This window comes from Opisthocomus hoazin, chromosome 13 (genome assembly GCF_030867145.1).
Source record: "Opisthocomus hoazin isolate bOpiHoa1 chromosome 13, bOpiHoa1.hap1, whole genome shotgun sequence".
Lineage (NCBI taxonomy): Eukaryota > Metazoa > Chordata > Aves > Opisthocomiformes > Opisthocomidae > Opisthocomus > Opisthocomus hoazin.
In genome coordinates, this window is record NC_134426.1 from 8,009,684 (window position 1) to 8,024,744 (window position 15,061).

Below are 15,061 nucleotides of genomic sequence, written 5' to 3' on the forward strand. Positions count from 1 at the left end.
TGGTCCAGGCGCTGGATGAGAAGGGAATGGAGATTAAAGCAAGAAATGCTGGTACCTAGCAGTAGCGGCTTCTCTATTCCCAGAGGCTGAGTCAGTTACAGAGTTCATACCTGATCTCTGTACACTTTCATGCAAGCGCCTGAAATAAGTGGTCTCATGACTAGTGGTATTGCGAAGATGCAGGTACAACTTAAATGCAGTTTCTCCAGCTTTATTCTTTTAGCATCTGAAGTCAAACTTGTGTGAATTAAGATATCAGTCTGTGTTAAGTGTCTTACGGGAAGGAAAGTATGTGCTTCTACGTTATATGTGCAAAATGGTGAATTGTGGTACTTCTACACTGAGAAGTTTCTTACCTTGAGTACTTGTAAAAGGGTTTTATCAGTCAATTTAAGTAAATAGGTTTGTTTTTTTCCAAGACAATTGCAAGAGCATTACCTATCTACTACAAAGGTATCTCTACTACCTCTACTAGAGGTTTTTTCCTACAAGAAATATACTAATAAATGAAGTGAAGTCTTCTAATGGGATATTTCTGATGAGGAGTGAGTGATGGAAAGATGAGAAAATGAAGGGTTTAGACTGAAAGAGGGTAGAATTAAATTGGATATAAGAAAGAAATTCTTCACTCTGAGGGTGATGAGGCACTGGCCCAGGTTGCCCAGAGAAACTGTGGCTGCCCCCTCCCTGGCAGTGTTCAAGGCCAGGCTGGATGGGGCTTTGAGCAGCCTGGAAGGTGTCTCTGCCCGTGGCAGAGGGATAGAACTCTGATCTTTAAAGGTCCTGTCCAACCCAAACCATTCTATAATTCTATGAAAATAAGAACTGAAAATAAATATATTTAAGTGGAATGAAGCCACTTTAGGAGGAAGGTCTTGCCTCCTAAGGGCAAAAAAGCTTCAGAGCTACTAATAAATCTTGTGGTTGTCCTGCTGTATCATGGCTTATTCTTTCCTCTGCTCTCCAACTGCAGGCTCAAATGAAAGACTACCAGCTGGAGCTAGAAGAAGCCCTTGCATCCAGAGATGAGATCTTTGCACAGTCCAAAGAAAGTGAAAAGAAGCTCAAAGGTCTTGAAGCAGAAATACTCCAGCTCCAAGAGATGAGATTGAAATCCAAGAAATCTGTTTTTCTTTCTAGAGAAAAGGGGAAGGCCAGAGGGTGTTTGTTTTTTTTTAAAAAAAGAAAAAGTAAAAAGCCATCCAGTGAGTTGAACAGAAAAGTGGGAGCCTGGAGATGTTTCTCTTCCTCACTGCCCCAGGTCATTAGTGAGCTTCTTATAGCTTTGTAGGAATCCTTCTAGTAGTCTGGACTTCCTTTCCCTGCCTGGGTAGCAGGGAAGCCTTACTACTGCTTAAACAGATTTCAAGCCTCACTAAAATTTGCAAGGTGGTTTGAGAGTCTCTGGAAGCTGTGGTGCACACTGTCAGTACTAAAACTGGTCACTGGAAGTATATAAAAACCTAACAATCTCTCCAGTACCTCAGTGGACCATTTAAGTCTGTGGAGGTTTATCTCTCTGCTATCTGAGGTCCTCATCCCTTTCTTTTACGGGCATCTGTTCCCTCATTGTTGGCAATTCATGTAAGAGCTCCAAGTCGTGCTACATATCACTGTCACTTATCTCCGATTATCTCCGTTGTCTGCCACAAGGTTAAACGTTTGAGGTTTGAAGGCAACAGAATTGCCTTGTGTGAGAGACGACCTCTTTTTACCCTGTTAGCTGCAAAGGTTGAAGCAATCACTCAGCTTACACTGCACTTAATGTTTGAGACTTTTACCTACAACTTACTAGAGCTTCTCCATGTCATTCTTTCACAGACTTCAAACTTGTCAGTCTTGCACTTGCAGTGCATTAGATTGTGTCCTTCTTGGTGAATGTCTGGGTGTTTCTACCACTCAATACAATTTCACAATACAAGATTCAGCGCTGTTATACTTTTGTGCTAAAAATTCATTTTCTATACTTTGCTTTCAGTCATGCTACGTACTCTGTAGGAACCTAAAAAATTTGCTTAATTTAGTGCCCACGTTATACTTAATGAATTAGAGCATGTGACAGAACGGTTTTCTCCTCCTGCTTAGGGCTTGAATGTTACTGGCCTTTTCAGGGGACGGAGAGAAGTAAATTCATAGTAGTCATGTGGCAGTTACGGGAGGGAAAGATCAAGGTGATGCGTCCTGCTAGCTTTTACAACTGTTGGTTCTGTTTATCCATGAAAAGACCTCGGCGATATCACACTTCACAGCATCTCCCAGAAGTTATTAGAAGGCATAATTGTTGCAGAAGTTTTGAGATTCCTAATGCTGTAATGAATATTTCCTAAACCTTCACAGGAGTTTGCTGCGTCTGAAAGAGCTCGTCGTCATGCTGAGCAAGAAAGGGATGAGTTGGCTGATGAGATTGCAAACAGCGCTTCGGGAAAGTGAGTCATCAAATGTATTAATTGTGCATCTGAAGAACTTCAGGCACCAGCAGCTGCAGTTCTTGGTAGCCTGCTTGCAATTTCTGTATTGACCTGTTGTCCCGATAAAAATTGCTTCTTGTTACGAACAGAATTGCTTACACAGTAGCTTCTCGTTACAGTTTGGAATGTCTAAAGTATCAAAAGCAAAATAGCCAGTTGCTTTGTATCAGATCTGAGCGTGTCTTGACCCAAATACTTCTTTTCTAGGTCAGCGCTGCTGGATGAGAAGCGCCGGCTGGAAGCTCGGATTGCACAATTGGAGGAAGATCTCGAGGAAGAGCAGAGCAACATGGAGCTTCTCAATGAGCGGTTCCTAAAGACCACGTTGCAGGTGAGTCCGTTGGTGGCAATGCTGTAGGGGCAATCTATGTTTCAGTGTGCAGATAAGTGGAGGATCTCAATAGCACCAAATTATCTTCTATCCTTCTCCTCTGAAAGATTAACACGCTGAATTCTGAGCTAGCTGGGGAGCGGACTGCTGCCCAGAAGAGTGAAAATGCACGGCAGCAGCTAGAAAGGCAGAACAAAGAGCTGAAAGCCAAGCTGCAGGAACTGGAGGGATCTGTGAAGTCGAAGTTCAAGGCAACAATTTCTACTCTAGAAACCAAGATTGTGCAGCTAGAAGAACAGCTTGAGCAGGAAGCCAAGTAAGGAGAAAAAGAAAAAAAAGAAATCTGTTTGCTTGTGTTTGCCATGTCTGAAACCTCTGTGCCTTAGGTTTTTGTAGGGCTGAGATATGAGCTTCCGGCAAAGGCATTGGGGTTTCTGATCAGGAAACCTACTGTTTGGGGGACACATTTTGACAAGAGAGCTGCAAAGTAACTGGGGTTGAAACTTTCAGAAACTATTTGCTCCGTAACTAAAGCTGCTGAATTAACTCTGGACATTAACCAGGTGAATATGTTGACTGGTAGTCCCAGGATGCACAAGGTGATGCAGAAGTTTCTTGAGACAAGATGAAACATCACCTTGAGACACCTGGTCTCTTTGGTTAGAGGAAGACAGTTGAAGAGCTTAGGTGTGACAGCTTTAGTTGGTTGAGATGAATCCTGTACTCTGCAGAAGTCTTTCTGCAATAAGCTCTTCCTGTCTATCCTTGTCATCTTGGTCCTCCAAATATATGTATTTGTTTTAAGCTAGTTCCTCCCAGAATCTGAAGGTCTTATAACAATCTTTGTTCTTTTTGTGCTTTTGGCTCTATGGGAGGAACATGTTACTGGTTAGCAATAACTCTGTAAGAAGCACCTTTATATCCCTCTTTTGAGCCTGCATACCATACTGGTATTGCTCCAGTGCTAAGGCTTCATGTTTTCAAAGCTGCATCCCAGCCAACCACCAGCACGCTAAAACTGTTGCTGCTGTTGATGGTGGCAGGCGTGTTAGGAGAACTCAAGTATCAGTTACACCATGAGGCGAGAGCCTTTCAGAAGGAACAGATTTTGTCTTCCTGGCCTTCAAGTACTGGGACAAATGACGGCTTTTGATTGTTCTAGGGAAAGAGCAGCTGCTAACAAACTGGTCCGTCGTACGGAGAAGAAATTGAAGGAAGTCTTCATGCAGGTGGAGGATGAGCGTCGACACGCAGACCAGTACAAGGAGCCGGTAGGTGGAAGGGCTTAGCTTTTGAGGCCTATTTCTCAGAAAAGGTAAATAAAACCATACTTTAAGTAGAAAGGGCTTGCTAAGAAGCATGTTAATGAAAAGATGTTGGGGAATCTATCTTGATGACTAAACCACTAGAGTAGTTCCCAGTGGTCAAAACCTCCCCGTGATAGCTCTGATGTGACGGTCCGTTATGCATCCTGGTCTCCCAGACCCATTAGCTCTGCAGTGTTTCCAGGAGCCCGGGCTGGAGTCTGCAGTAAGGCTGTGTTGGTTCATCTCCAGCTGGAGTGGTTGGGTGGACAGGACGTTGGCTAACTCCTGGTCGTGGCGTTGCAGCTGTCTAGTTTGATCCTGAGTCCCTGGGTTTATATTTCAGATGGAAAAGGCAAATGCCAGAATGAAGCAGCTCAAACGCCAGCTGGAGGAGGCCGAAGAGGAAGCCACACGTGCAAATGCTTCCCGACGTAAACTTCAGCGTGAGCTGGACGATGCCACAGAGGCTAACGAGGGCCTGAGCCGGGAGGTCAGCACCCTGAAGAACAGGCTGAGGTAGGTGGTGCCAGTGGCGGTGGGCAGGGTTTGTCTGAGCCCTCGTGTGCCCACAGACTCTCCGCAGTGCATCCTTGGGGAGTATCCAGCTGTGGCGCTGCTGGTGTTAGGGATGTTCAGCTCAGGAAGTGTGGGCTGGATGAGTGCTCGGTGCGGTGGATTGAGAACTGGCTGAATGGCAGAGCTCAGAGGGCTGTCATCAGCGGCGCCGAGTCTGGTTGGAGGCCGGTAACTAGTGGTGTGCCTCAGGGGTCAGTACTGGGCCCAGTCTTGTTTAACTTCATCAGTGACCTGGATGAAGAGACGGAGTGTACCCTCAGCAAGTTTGCTGATGACACCAACCTGGGAGGAGTGGTAGATACACCAGCAGGCTGTGCTGCCATTCAGCGAGACCTGGACAGACTGGAGAGTTGGGCAGAAAGGAACCTGATGAGGTTCAGCAAGGGCAAGTGCAGGGTCCTGCACCTGGGGAGGAACAACCCCAGGCACCAGTACAGGCTGGGGCGGACCTGCTGGAGAGCAGCTCACAGAGAGGGACCTGGGTGTTCTGGCGAACGACAGGTTGACCATGAGCCAGCAGCGTGCCCTGGCTGCCAAGAAGGCCAATGGGATCCTGGGGTGCATCAAGAGGAGTGTGGGCAGCAGGTCGAGGGAGGTTCTCCTTCCCCTCTACACTGACCTAGTGAGGACCCATCTGGAGTGCTGTGTCCAGTGCTGGGCTCCCCAGTTCAAGAAAGATGAGGAGCTACTGGAGAGAGTCCAGCGGAGGGCTACGAGGATGGTGAGGGGACTGGAGCATCTCTCCTACGAGGAGAGGCTGAGGGAGCTGGGCTTGTTCAGCCTGAAGAAGAGAAGGCAGAGAGGGGACATTAGAAATGCTGATAATTATCTGCAGAGTGAGTGTCAGGAGGACAGGGCCAGACTCTTTCCAGTGGTGCCCAGCGACAGGACAAGGGGCAATGGGCACAAACTGAAGCTGAGGAAGATCCAGCTGAACACGAGGAAGAACTTCTTCCCTCTGAGGGTGACGGAGCCCTGGCCCAGGCTGCCCAGGGAGGCTGTGGAGTCTCCTTCTCTGGAGATATTCCAGCCCCGCCTGGACGCGGTGCTGTGCAGCCTGCTCTGGGTGACCCTGCTTGGGCAGGGGGTTGGGCTGGGTGACCCACAGAGGTCCCTTCCAACCCCCACCATTCTGTGGTTATGTGATTTTTCCAGTGGTTGGCACCAATCACTTTTTTTCCCATACCCACTCCAGTGGGAATGTCTCAGCATTTTCCTTGAGAGCAGCTCTTGGAGATCAAGGTCTCTACCGAGTACAGATGGGAGACAGCAGTGGTGAGGTTGCTGCAGAACAAAACCATCTCGGGGGTAGAGAGAGGCTTACAGGAGCGGCAGGAGGGGTGCAGCGCAGCGCTGCACAAACGAGTAGTTGGTATTATTTTAGAGACCCTGCTCTGTTTAGGACTTGGTCTGTGCTCGGTGCTTGTACAGAGGCAATATTTTAGGTTGCTTGGGACTTGCAAAATTAAGATGATGGTACGCGCTAAGCAGGAATACCAGAATACCGGAATGTTTGCGCACAGCCTGTCTTCTCCTTGGTCAGAGAAGGGGTTTCAAGACCCTGTGTGTGAAATTTGCCCCGTGGCTGGGGGCAAACTGTTCCTCCATGGTTCAGTGCGGAGGTCTTCCCGGAGCAGCCACCAGCATGGGGCCGTGGGCTATGGGCGAGCCACGACCCTTCGTGTATTGTCTGGTTGCTGTTTGCAGGAAGGGGGGGCCCCATCACCTTCTCCTCGAGTCGATCCGGGAGATGCCAGCTGCACTTCGAAGGGGCCTCGCTGGAGCTCTCGGACGACGACGATGCGGAGAGCAAAGGCAGCGACGTGAACGAAGCGCAGCCGGCGCCCGCCGAGTAGAGCCCCATCACACCGTTTGCATGCAGAGACCTTTGACACAACAGTCGGCAGGAGGAGGAGGACTTTCCTGGCCACCCAACTGCCTTGTGGCCATCAATCTGCCTTACGAGACATCGGCATGCTACAAGGTTACTTATCCTAGGTCAACTATGTCTTAAGGCTCTCCAGCCTCACCATACTGTACCCTGCTTCGGATATAGTTACAACTGCTTTTTTTCTGTAGTAAATAAAATGGAGTTGTCTCTGTTCAGTGCATCTATTTTCCAGATACTCATTGTATAGCCATTTTATAAAGCATCATGTGAAGGATGGAACTTTTTTTTTTATCAACACGGAAACTTCATTCCCAGAGGGTAGGTGGTTGGGGCAGACCCGTCGTCATGACTATGCATGCTTTGTTGTACAGACAGCATCCTTCCGTTTCTCCTGTGCTCAGGCGGCCCGTGGCTGTATCGAGTCTGGTGGATCATTGAAGACCAAACTGCACCTGTATTTTTTTTTTCTTTTCTCCTAATTGTTGTGATCAGCACACAATCAGCGAGTGAACTGTGAAAAGGCCTTGGGAAATGTTAGAGGGAGATGTAGGGATGAACGAGTAGCGTCCATTTTTAACCTGCAATACCCTTTTGAAGTGTTCTCAGCACCTGCTTCATCAGTTAGCGTTCCTGCAGTACAGGCAAACTGAAACAGCGTCGCCGTTCCTCATCTGTACAGTACTTCTGCGTTTGTAGAGACCCGCTATCACCACGCCCATCAGATCTGTGTATTTATTAAGGCTACTATAATGTGAACACCAGTGGAAAATAAACAGACAACGCAGGCGAAATTAATTTATTAATTTAGGGCCGAGTGAGTTAGCCTTCAAGCCGCAGAGCCGAGCGGCTGCACGGTGCGTGGAGGCCGAGGTGGTGCGGCGGCTCCGGCGGGAGCGGCTCCGGGGCTGCGCGGGGCGGGTGCGGAGCCGGCGGTGACAGGGGTTCAGCGACGGATGTTGCCTGCCTAGGAGTTGACATGCCAGTGGATGTGAATCCTTTTTGTTGTTGTTGTGTTTTGTTTTTTTTTTAATTTTGAACAGTATTACAGCGAGTAGTTAGCATTCTTTTTGTTTAAATAGCTGAAAAACTGACATTACAGAAAGTGCCTTAGACACTACAATACTAAGACAATGTTACATATATAATTTGCCTATATAACAATGATTTAATGTATTAATTTTGACTGTGCTTCATATCACGTACCTCTCTAGTCCAAGTGGTATTATTGATATTAGTGACAATGAATCAGTGTTAACTAGGAACCTTCCTCTGCCACATACTCAAAAACCGTGGATTTCCTTTTTTGGTTAAAAGCTTTAACATCTGTCACAAAGGTTTTGTTGTGTGTGTTTGGATACTTTTAATCAAAGTGGCTGTTGACCACCAGGCATCTGACTGCAAATATCTTGTTTTCTTGTATACCCATATTTCTAGACAATGATTTTTGTAAGACAATAAATTTATTCATTATAGATGTGGCCGCCTGCTCTGTTTACTTACAGGAAGAGCTATCTCCTGAGGCTGGAGTAGACCTTAATAAACAAGAATATGACTGGAAGCTGCATTTACCCTTCTTCCTCTTTTGTTTGCTCAGGGTTTTTTTTCTCTTTTGACCTAAACACAGTGTAAATGGCCTGGTCAGGGCTGAGCCTTTGTGTTGCCATTAGAGTCCAAAGTCGCCTCCTGCTGACCTGCAGGGCTGGGACCCAGGCAGAGCACCCATGGCTGCCTTCAGCGGGGTCTGGGCTTTCTGCTGGGCGGTGGAATCTCCTGTTTCGGAGGTCCCAGTGTGCAGTACCTGCTCCCCTGGCCCAAGGCAGTGATGGCGTTGGGTAAGGCCAAGGCTGGCACTGGTGCCCTGGGGCTGGTCCCTGCACAGAGAAGGTGGACCAGCGTGGGGAGCTGATAGGAGCAGGGAGATGGTGGGCTTAAAACTGGAGCGAGAGGAGAGGGGTGGGGGAGAGCGGGAAGTCCCTGCCTGGGCTCTACAGTCCAGGGCTGCTGTCAGTGGTCCCTCTGGTCCCAGCAAGCCTGGGCTGAGGGAGCCTCCAGCACCGAAGGGCTGCTGGGGACCAGAGCTGATCCCAGGCACCCGCTCCTGGAACCCAGTTCAGTCAGGGGTACCGTTACCTCAGGTGTCTCCTTCAAGGCAGTGGCTGCTGCTCCTCCTGCTGTGAGGACCATACTGGGGAGGGGGCAGGGGCTACTGAAGGGCTTTTCCCTGCCTCTCTCATGGCTTCCATACCTCAGGGCAGGGGTTGGGCCACTACCAGGCACAAACACAGGCTGGGCAGAGAATGGGAGCGAGAGCAGCCCTGAGGAGAAAGGCTTGGGGTGCTGCTGGGTGAGAAGCTGGACACGACCCAGCCGTGTGTGCTCACAGGGCAAGGGGGGGATTCTGCCTCTCTGCCCCACGCTGGTGAGACCCCCCGGGGTACGGGGCTTGGGAATGTGAGGGCCCGGCTGATGAGGATGCGTGTGAAGCTCCAACCAGGAGGTTGCCCAGGATGAGTCGGTCAGCCCCACACATTACGGCTGCCTCAGCTAAGAAAAAAAAGGAGGGTAACTGTCACAGGCGATTCCCTGCGGAGGGGAACAGAGGGCCCGATCTGCTGACAGGACCCATCCCAAGGGAAGTCTGCTTCCTCCCTGGGGCCCGGGTAAGGGATGTTGCTTGGAAACTCCCTGGTCTGGTGTGGTCCTCTGACTGTTACCCCCTCTTGGTAATGCAGGTTGGCGGTGACAAGATCGCGGAGAGAAGCCCCAAGGCTATCAAAGGGGACTTCAGGGCACTGGTCGAGGGATCGGGGGCACAGGTGGTATTTTCCTCCATCCCATCAGTGGCAGGGAACAGCACTGAAAGGGGAGGAAAGCTCACCTGGTTAACAGGTGGCTCAGGGACTGGTGCCATCGGTTGAATTTTGGCTTCTTTGATCATGGGGAGGTGCACACAGCACCGGGCCTGCTGGGGACAGACGGAGTACAGCTGTCTCAAAGGGGAAAAAGGATTCACTGAGAGGGCTTTAAACAAGGTTCCAAGGGGGATCACATCACTAGGGATGAGCCCAGGTGTGTCATGGCAGGGTCAGGGGGAGATCGACAGCCCAGCTCAAGTGCATCTACACTAATGCACGTAGCATGGGCAATAAACAGGAGGAGCTGGAAGCCATTGTACAGCAGGACAGCTAGGTCGTCATCACAGAAATGTGGTGGGACAGCTCGCATGACTGGCATGCTGTCATGGATGGCTACAGACCCTGCTTCGGCGGGGGGGGGGGGGGGGGGTGTTGGACCAGATGACCCACAGAGGTCTCTTCCAACCCCCACCACTCTGTGATTCCGTGGGAGCCCTGCATCCAGCTCTGGAGCCCTCGGCACAGGACAGACCTGGAGCTGGTGGAGCGGGGCCAGAGGAGGCCCCAGCAATGATCTGAGGGCTGGAACCCCTCTGCTGGGAGGAAAGGCTGGGAGAGCTGGGGCTGTTTAGCCTGGGGAAGGGAAGGCTCCAGGGACACCTTAGAGCAGCCTGAAGGGACCTGCGAGAGAGCTGGAGAAGGTCTTGTGACAAGGGCATGGAGTGATAGGCCAAGGAGTGATGGCTTCAAGCTGCAAGAAGGGAGGGTTTGATTGAATGTGAGAAAGAAATTCTCCACTCTGTGGGTTGTGAGGCCCTGGCCCAGGCTGCCCAGAGAAGCTGTGGCTGCCTCCTCCCTGGCAGGGTTCAAGGCCAGGTTGGAGGGGGCTTGGAGCACCCCAGGCTGGTGGAAGGGATCCCTGCCCATGACATGGGGGGCTGGACCTGGATGACCTGTAATGCCCCTTCCAACCCAGACCATCCTATGGTTCCATGAACATGCAGAAGGCCCAGGCTCTGTGCAAGAGCAGCATCCTCTTACTGGGGATTTTTTAAGGGGAGGGTGTTCCTGCTCCCCCGAGGAGGGAGCTGGTCCCAGGGTGGGGGGAGCTGTGTGGCCTCCCCCTGCATGGCACTGGGGCTCTGGCGGGAGCTGGAGGCCTCCGTCGCTTTGCAGGCTCTTCCCAAAAATCAGATCTTGAGGTCCAAGACAGTCGGTGCCATGGAGGGAAGGCACTTGCTCAGCCGCCGCTCCCCTCTCTGCGCAGAGGGAAGGAGGAGGCAACACTGCAAGGGAAAGGCAGCAAGCGCTTCGCAGCAGCGCACAGCAGCATCGCTACGTGACAAAACCACGGCCACTGTCACCGGTTCTGCAAAATCCACTGATTTCACATTAAAAGACCTTTATTTTTGGAAGATGACGGTAATTTGGGTTTGGGTTTGTTTTTGAAAACCCCTTCACGATCTGTGTCACCACGGTGGTATCGTACACTGTCCTACTGCAACGTGCCATATAGATTTCAAATAAATAAAGCTACAAAGCCCAAGTTATGTACAAAGATCTTTGGCAAAGATAATTATGTTTACAAACCTATGTACAATAAAACAAATGTAAACAGTCAAATGCAGCAGAGGATGCACAGGAAAGGACGACCATACAAACCCTGACGGCGAGGGGGGGGCTTCCCGCCTCCCCTCTGCTGGGGCCGATGGTTTTTTTCTCAGCACTTGTAAATAAACCAGCTTGGAGCTGCAGAGCCAAGCGAACGCGATGGCCCCGAGCGGGAATGAAGATTTCTAAACCCACAGATCAAACCCCGGCTGGGTTTGCTGGTTCTTTGTATAAAATCCACCGACTCCGAGGCACACGGACAGAGAACTCTCACAAACACGTTGCTCGAAAGACCCACGAGGTACACGCAGTCGCCCAACACTGTTGCAGAAGCGCGCAGGTGACGCTGTGAGATCCAGTCCTATATTACACGGATCGGAACAGGGGTGGGGTGGTGGCGGGGTCCCAGGAGGGGGCTTTGTGGATTTGTGTCTTCCTAACGCTCCAGCGGAGTTCCCGGTGTGGCGGTGCGTGAATGTTTGCCTGACGAAGGCACCGGGAGCACGCTCCAGCCGATCACTGCGTTGCTGCACGGGTGGGGGAGCGCCGAGGGGCCGCTTCAGCACGGCTCAGCCGCGCCAGCACCCAGCAAGGCAGGCGATGTTCTGACTGACGAGTGCTGGGCACGGGACCATCACCCCCGCACCCCCAGCCACTCCATCCCTTCCCCCGGTAGGGCCGCGCAGCTCAGCCTCCCATGCCCACTCCAACCCACAGCCACGCGCTGGCCCCGCAGTGATTTATTAAGCTGCGGTAACTGAGTCATGGACCTGATTCCTGTCCAAAGAGCCGCGGCGCAGCCTCAGCCAGGGGTCTGAGGTCTGAGCCTTACCGGGAGGGCAGCAGCTGCCCGTCCTGAGCAGCAGGATGCTGGAGCAGGCAGGGAGAAACGCTGCCAAACCTAAGTTAGAGAAGAGATACGGTGAGGGGCTGAGGACCGCCAGGCCGAGCAAGACTCCTGCAGCCCGTGAAACAGAGCACTGCGGGTGGCAGCTTGAGCAGCGCGGGGTGTGGGGCCAAGGCAGAGAACGTCCGCTACAGCGACAGGAGAAAACAAACTGTATTACTGTGACATGGAGGGCCATGAGCTCAGGGTCTCCTCGGGCAGCAGGGCGCAGGTCGTGTTCCAGCGGGGCAGGAATGGGCAGCAATCGGGAGCAGTTCTTCTCGTGGTGGGCTGAGAAAAGCATCCGCAAGTCCGAACACGACCTCCTGCGGGCTCATACGCTCAGGGGGAGCATGCCAGGCGCCGAGGATGGTCGAGAGGCTCCCAGTCCGGGGGGACCTTGATCAAAGCTGTTTACTGCCCTGAGGAGCAAGAAGAGACAGGCCGGTAAGTGATGAGCCCCAGGAGACGGCACCGCTCACCCCTCCCGGCCCCAGCAGCTGGAGAACAGACCCCTCTCCTCCCCTCTCACCTCACCCTGGCTGTACGATGACTGCAAGGCCACTGTGACCACAACAGGGCTCCCATGGCTGCGCCCACCCACAGCCAGGGACAGGCGCAGGTGGGTGCTCACCCCGCTGCCTGGAGGTGGTGGGTGCTGCCTGATGACCACCCCAGGAGGACAAGCAGCTCCTGCGCAGACCCCAGGCCCCCACACCGGGCTCTGGGCAGCTGAGGGGCCGGGCACAGCAGCGCTACAGGCTCGCTCCCCACGGCCAGCTCACCTCCCCTCTTCACGGGTGCTGGTGGGTTGCGAGAGGAGAACATGGGTCTGACAGCTTTTCCATCTCTACTCCATTCTGGCTTTGGCAGATCTTCTGTGATCAGGCTCAACACAGAGCGTCTGCCCAGGCTCACAATCTGCTGATCATCACCACCACCACAGCCTTGACAACCAGAAGCAATGGCATCCCCATATCAGGACAGCACGTCCACCCCCACTGTTGTCCCAGAACCAGCACCCTGCCCTCACAGTCGGGTTTGTAATAACAAAGGTGAGGAAGAACTCCCCCAGCCCTGCAAGGTCCCTACCTCGACGTCTGCTGGCTCCCAAGTGCTGCCTCTGCAGCCCTTCACCAGCTTCACCCGAACCACCGGCACCCCAGAAGATGCCATTGAGATCCCTCCTGGCAGAGCTACGTTTGGGAGAGGGGACACCTGAGGAGACAGCCTCTGCTGCCTAGAGCTGCGAGCTGTGGTGAGTAGAAGCAAGAAGGAAGAGAAGCCGAGGGCTCTCCTGACGAGCTCGAAGCCAAGCCAGGAGCCGGCAGCTCCGGGGTCCCAGGCTGCGCCCACTCCGCGGAGCACATCCCGCTCGCTGCCGTCACTGTCCACGGGACCGAGATGCCACCAGCCCACGCGCGGTGGCTCACGACTGCATCCCCGGGCAGAGCAGCGCGGTTTCCGCACTCCTGTTCCTGTGCTGCGCACATTCACCGGTGACCTTGCAGCTCCTGCGTCAGGGATGAAAAAACCCCGCCAGCAACCCCAGAGGCTGCTGCCGTTGCACTGGGCAGTCACAAGCTCCTTCCATGAAGAGCTAAAATCCCGACAGTCGCTAGCAAGAACAGATTCCCATGGTAACGCAGCTCGCTGCTGCGGGGAGTCAGGCTGTTTCCTTTCCCCATAGAATCCTAGAATGGTGGGGGTTGGAAGGGACCTCTGTGGGTCACCCAGCCCAACCCCCTGCCCAAGCAGGGTCACCCAGAGCAGGCTGCACAGCACCGCGTCCAGGCGGGGCTGGAATATCTCCAGAGAAGGAGACTCCACAGCCTCCCTGGGCAGCCTGGGCCAGGGCTCCGTCACCCTCAGAGGGAAGAAGTTCTTCCTCGTGTTCAGCTGGAACTTCCTCAGCTTCAGTTTGTGCCCATTACCCCTTGTCCTGTCGCTGGGCACCACTGAAAAGAGTCTGGCCCCGTCCTCCTGACACCCACCCTGCAGATACTTATCAGCATTTCTATGGTCCCCTTTCTGCCTTCTCTTCTCCAGGCTGAACAAGCCCAGCTCCCTCAGCCTTTCCTCGTAGGGGAGATGCTCCAGTCCCCTCACCATCCTCGTAGCCCTCCGCTGGACTCTCTCCAGTAGCTCTTCATCTTTCTTGAACTGGGGTGCCCAGAACTGGACACAGTACTCCAGATGGGGCCTCACCAGGGCAGAGTAGAGGGGAAGGAGAACTTCCCTCGCCCTGCTGCCCACACTCCTCTTGATGCACCCCAGGATCCCATTGGCCTTCTTGGCAGCCAGGGCACACTGCTGGCTCATGGTCACCCTGTCATCCACCAGAACACCCAGGTCCCTCTCTGCAGAGCTGCTCTCCAGCAGGTCCGCCCCAGCCTGTACTGGTGCCTGGGGTTGTTCCTCCCCAGGTGCAGGACCCTGCACTTGCCCTTGTTGAACCTCATCAGGTTCCTCTCTGCCCAGCTCTCCAGCCTGTCCAGGTCACGCTGAATGGCAGCACAGCCTTCCGGTGTGTCTATCACACCTCCCAGGTTGGTGTCATCAGCAAACTTGCTGAGGGTATACTCAGTCTCTTCATACAGGTCATTGGGCTGAGCCCAGTACTGACCCCTGGGGGACACCACTAGTTACTGGCCTCCAGCTAGACTCAGCACCGCTGATGACAGCCCTCTGAGCTCTGCCATTCAGCCAGTTCTCAGTCCACCGCACCGAGCACTCCTCCAGTCCACACTTCCTGAGCTTCCCTAGAAGGATGTTATGGGAAACCGTGTCGAAAGCCTCGCTGTTAAACACCCACACTAGCACAGCCTGGCTCAGAGCAGGGAGAAACCACCTTTCCCACCTCCTCCCCATTGAGCTGGAAACTTCAACTCCCATTTGAGCATTGCCTTGATACAGGGAGGTGCCTCCCTGACTGCACGCAGTAAAAAGCTGCTGGAAGAAGCTCAGGGGCAGACGTATCTCACTGTCTACATTTGGATGACGGGCCATGAAGCCAACCTGATCCCGACACGACTCTGCAAATTAGTTAACAGCTCGGAAGCACCTCTGACAAGTAGGACGGGGGGGGAAAACAAAACCAAACAACAACAAAAAAAACCCAACCCAAACTGGATTA